Raw genomic sequence first — 6,069 nt, 5'->3', positions numbered from 1 at the left:
TGTAAGAAGTGCATTGTGAATCTTAAAAAAGAAAATAAAGAAAACTAAGAGAATGCATGAGAAAACATTGGTAGGTAGAATAAAGGAAATTTCAAAAGGTTTTTGTTTTTTTTTAAAAATAGATAAAGAGCATTAGAATCAATAGAGAAATAGTAAGGGCCAATTAGGCACCACTGAGAGAATCTGTGTGTAGACCTGGAACACGTGGACATCATCCTCAATGAGTACTTTGTGGCAGTCTTCACAATGGAAAGGAACTCGGTAGACATAGAAATTACAGTAGGGTACTGAAGTCTGGTTGGAGAATCGCAGTGCCCGATCTTCCCCTTCTCCACATCTTCATACTGTATGTCTATCACTGAGTAGGGCAACTTTGGAATATCAGTGCTGTCTGGGTGCACAGCAGCCTTTTAAAGATGGCATGGATGCTGATCTTCTGGCAAATATCCACTGAGTGGACAGTTGTTCCAGGAATGGTGTGTGGTAAGTTGGGAATAAGTTTGGATGAGAGAGACAATATTGGGGCAGGATAGGTAGTTAATGAGTTGAGTTTGATAATTGTGGTGAGAAATTTTACCTGGCCTCAAAAGCCATCCAAAACCTTACTGCACTAATACTTCACCAAAAAAGGTAAAATTCAGCTGTATGTGTCATTTCAAAGGTGCTTTTCATAATTGACCAATCGGTCATGCTTATTCATAGGAAGTGCTTGGGTAGATGTGCCATTGGTGGTTGGTAGTTTTCTTATCATCCTTAGGTCCCTCTGCAAGTATAGCTTAATTGAGAAGATGGAGCTGATTGGATATGCAGTAGAAAGCTTACCAACATACCAATATATAGGATCCTGAACGGTCCTGACTAGGTGGACACAGAATGGAAGTTTCCTCTTGTAGGTGACTTCACAACTATGGGATACTGTTTAAGAATTCGAGGTTACCCTCTTATGGGAGAGATAAGGAGAAATTTATTCTTTCAGACAGCTTTGCAACTTTGAAACTGTCTCAGAAGGAAGCAGAAATGGATTCAGTGAATCTTTTGAAGGCAGAGATCCATGTATTCTGTTTAGGCAAGGGTACCAAAGATTAGCAGCAGAAGATGGGAATGTGGAATTTAAAACACCACAGAGATCAGTCATGATTTTATTGAATATCAGAGCACTCCTGAAGGGCTCAATAGCAACTTCTGCCCCAAATTTGTATGTTTGTATGCTCTGTGCAGAAAAACCACATGGCTTTAGTTCATTACATTTAAACACTAACCCTCCACATGCTCGAGAGGCAATATTCCTTGACAGTTGTGCCGAAGTTTGAGTTAAATTTGAGTCAGTGCCAGCTTCTGAATCAGAAGGTTGCAGGTTCAAGATGCACTCCAGACACATCGTACACATTTTCCTTTGTGTCCGGATTTAGGTGTCACTGGCTTGGCCAGAATTAATAGCTTGAACCACTGCAGTCCATTTGGTGTACATTGACTAATGAGGCCACTAGGGACGGAGTTCCAGGGTTTTGACCCAGTGACTGTGAAGAAATGATGATTTAATTCCAAGCCAGGATGAAGTGTGATGTGGAGGGTAAATAGTAGGTAGTGGTATTCCCGTGCATCTGTTACTGTTGTCCTTCTAGATGCTCATGATTTTGATTTTGGAAAGTGCTGTGTGAAGGGACTTAGTGAATTGCTGCAGAGCAATTCAGCTCTGATGAAGAATCATCCAGACTTGAAACGTTAGCTTGCTCTTTGTCCATGGATGCTGCATGACCTCCTGTGACCTCCAGCATTTGTTGTTTTCAGATAGTACACACTGCTGCTACAGAAGGGAGTGAATGTTTATGGATGTGGTACCAGTCAAGTGGGCTGCTTTGTCCTGGATGGTGGCAAGATTCTTGAGTATTGTTGGATCAGCAGTCACCCCTGGCAAGTGGGGAGTATTCCAACACACTCCTAATTTGCATCTTGTAGATGGTGGATAGGCTTTAAATTACTCACTGCAGTATTCCTCGCCTCTGACCTGCTTTTGTAGCTACAGTATGTATATGACAGATCCAGTTCAGTTTCTGGTGAATGGTAACCCCGATGATTTTGATTGTGGCGGATTCAGCGATGATAAAGACATTGAATGCCAAAGGGTAATGGTTAGTTTGTCTCTTGTTGGAGACAGTTATTGCCTGACACTTGTGTGGCATGAATGTTACCTGCCACTTGTCAGCCAAAACCTGGATTATCCTGGTATTTTTGCATTAGGACATGGACTGCTTCGCTATCCATAGAGTCAAGAATGGTGTTGGACATTGTGTTCAGTGACCATCTCCACTTCCGACGTTATGATGGAAGAAAGATCATTGACAAGCTGTTGAAAATGATTGTATTTGAACACTACCCTGAGGTACTCAGTGAGCATGTTATTGGTAAGCAAATAGTGCTTCGTAGCACTGTTGATGACACCTGCCATCACTTTACTGACGATCAAGAGCAGACAGATTGTCCGGGTTGAATTTGTCATTGTTTTTGTGCTTAGAGGACAGACCTGTTCAACTTTCTACATTGTAGGCTAGGTGCCATTTCTGTAACAGTACACAGGCAAGTTCTGGAGCACATCTCGCCAGAATATTGCCAGGGCCCAAAACCTTTGCAGTGTCTAGTGCCTCCAGCCATTTCTTGATGTTACATGGAGTGAATTGAGTGAATCAAACTGAAGACTGTCATCTGTGATGTTGGGGATCTCTAGGGGAAGCTGAAATGAATCATTTTCCCATCATTTTTGGCTAAAGATTGTTGTGAATGTTTCAGCCTTATCTTTTTCAACGATGTCCTAGGCTCCCCTATTATTGAGGATGCAGATCTTTATGGAGCCTCCTCTTCCAGTGAGCAGTTTAATTGTTAATAACCATTCACAACTGGATGTGGTAGAACTTAATATTTTTGGTTGTAGGATTATTTTGCCTTGACTATCACTTGCTACCTTTACTGTTTGGCATGCAAGTAGTCCTGCTTTGTAGCTTTGTTAGGTTTACACCTCATTTTTAGGTATGGCTTGTGTCTCTGGCATGCCCTCCTGCATTTTTTATGGAACCAGGGTTGATCCTGTGGCATGCTTGTAGTGTTAGATTGGGGCACATGTCAGGTTATGAGGTTGCAATGCCTGATTTACTGGTCCAGTGGCAATGCCACTTATTCCATTTTTGTAGTGTCTGCCCCTATAATAAAGGAGATAGATTGAGTAATACTGAAGTCGCTTGTTGTTTCATATTGAATCCAACCGAAATAATTGTCAACACAAAGCTTATCTCCAATGGTTAGAAAACCTCAGATGTCGGAGCAGACATAGGCCATTCAGCCCACTATTTGATGACACCATAGCTGATTTGATAATCCTGAACTCCAATTTGCTGCTTTTTTTTTCTGATAATCCTTGATTCCCCAACTGCTTCAAAATCTGTCTATCTCAGCTTTTAATATTCTTAATGATTCAGCCCAATAGCCCTTTGCAGTAAAGAATTCCACAGATTCTCTACCTTTGGAATGAAAAACTTCCTCTTCACCTCTGTTTTAAATGAGCAGCTGCCCTCTGGTCCTAGGCACTCTAACAAGAGAAAACAACCTTTTGCACATTTACCCTGTCAAGCCCCCTAGGAATCTTATTTGTTTCAATAAGTTACCTCTCGTTCTTCTAATTTCCAATGAACACAGACCCAACCTACTTAAACTCACCTACGAAAGTATCTCCTAATGCCAATACATCTTTCCATAGGTAAGGGACCCGAAAATGTTCACAGAATTCCAGCTGAGGCATGACGAGTGCCTTTTATAGTTTTAGCAAAACCTCCTTAGTTTATACTTGATTCCCTTTGAAATAATAGCCAACATTTCATTTGCCTTCTCTATTATCACTGAACTTAGATGCTTTTTTGTGATTCATGGACCAGGAATCCCAAATTCCTCTGTTCTGTAGTTTTCAGATAAAGAATAGGAAGAGGAAAAGAAGAAAAGTTTCACTGTTTGGAGGCTTTCAGCAGGAATGAACCAGCAATAGGGATTGTATACTGTCTTGCTATGCTGAAGTTAAGTTGTTGCATCTCCATGTCTTGCATTTTTTTGATACCAGTGAACTTGGTGAAACCAGTGCTAAAATGTAGCAATAGAAATAATCGTCCTGTAACTAATGGTGGGCACTTCTCCAGAATAAATGCATTCCAGGGGAGATTGAATACAGCGTTAAATAATGTATAAATTTCTGTTCACTTCAATGCATCTGATTAAGAAAACCATTGCTAATATCATGATCTGACTGTAATGAGCTCGTTTGTTCCCTGGGAAGTGCTAAGGGACAGAAATCAGACAATGCAAGAGAAGCAGGTGTTCTCAGGAGTGCATTGGTTATATCCCTCTCTAACCAGAACCACAAGCAACAAAGAGTCTAAGGGGCTGGATTTTTCGGTGGGTGGGCAATAAGAGCTTACTGCCAGCAGAGAACAGTAAAGTTTCCACTGCAGCTATTATTTACGACAGGAAGTAAGCCTCATTTTTAGACAATGTAAAATTTGCCTCATTAAGCATTTCTAATGCTTAAAATAATGAATAGCCAAAGCAGAAAGCAAACAGAGAATGAGAGAAGGGGTGGGGAGGGAGGTGGGGACACATGGCTTGGTAACCAATTGTGGGCAACAATGGAAAATGTAGATGTGCTCCCATAGAAGCTCTTCCAAGAGCTCATTAAGTAAATGTTGTGGTATTGAGCCACACACATCAGAAATGTTTGAAGTTGTATCCCCATCTCTATTGGTCTCAACCAAGGAAAGAATGGTGACACTACAATTGATCTCAATATGAAGTAAAGAAAGCGAAGAAAGGATAGAACTTGACTGAGATGCATTTCCATTATTATAGAGACATCGCTTTTGTTTTTATTATGTTTAAACAAGAAAAGCTAGGCCACTTTCGTAGACTGCTGAACCATTGCTTATACAACAGTGCTTGAGAAGGAGTCAAGGCCTTGATGGAAATGAGAGGGAGCTAGAGGTTAAAAATCATTTGGACATAGAGGAGCAGACTCTGTCAGTGAACAGAGGACTTTAAAAATGTATGCACACATCACATCAGTTCGCAGTAAAGTTAATAGCCCTATCTCCCTACTACTAAAGAGTAGAATATTGAGCATTGTCTCTTGTTCTTTTGCACAAAACAGTGAATAAACCTTTTCCACTTTTGTGGGCTCAGTCTAGGAAAGTTATTTTACCTGATGATTATTGCTCCTGCCATATAAAAACCATTGGAGCGTAATATATCAAAGTGCCTGTTTAGACAAAGAAAAATCCAGGCAACAGAGCACTCCCTTCCTTTCGTGAGAAACAACAGCCATTTACTATAATATGGTACCATCTATAATATCCCATTTCAGTACGATGTAGCTGCTATAGCTTCCATAGATCAGAATAATTGTAATGTGCTTGCCCCAATTGAATTAATACAAGTCTAATTGCGCCCCCTTGGGGAATTCAATGAAATGTGTTTTCCAATTCCCAAATTCACTGATTTGAAGTGACTTGAAAATAAAACTGACACACTTCTGCAGGTGAATGTAACTGTTGAGGGACATATTATGAAATGAGTTATGGATTATCCAATATTTGTGATATCAAAATACATGTTTTGGCATTCTAAACAGCATCAATCCCTAAATAAAATGTTCAGCCAGTACATGCCATCATCAGGAATTCTCTACCCAGTTCCCTTTACCTAGCACTTCACATTTTCCAAAAGCCTTCTTTAACTGAGCCTTTGGCCCCTCATCCTCATTTCCCAACTTACTTCCCCTTTCCCTGTGTTTTAATTGTATCTTTCTCTGTTAATTACAGCTGAAGAAATAATAAATGCAAACTGGTTATGTGTTAAACACAATATCTGAGGTTGTGCCCTCTGCTCACAGGGTGGGACAGTATCTTTCAAACAGTGAGGGCCTTGATCTGGTTTCTTGCTTATAAGGATCTCAGCACGGCCAGTAAAACAATGTTGTTGCTCCATCTGTGGTTTAATGAGATTCATGTAAATCATTATGGTGTCATACGACAAGCTTTT

Source organism: Rhincodon typus, chromosome 29 (assembly GCF_021869965.1).
Source record: "Rhincodon typus isolate 14 chromosome 29, sRhiTyp1.1, whole genome shotgun sequence".
Classification (NCBI taxonomy): Eukaryota; Metazoa; Chordata; class Chondrichthyes; order Orectolobiformes; family Rhincodontidae; genus Rhincodon; species Rhincodon typus.
Note: the sequence above shows the minus strand (reverse complement) of the source record.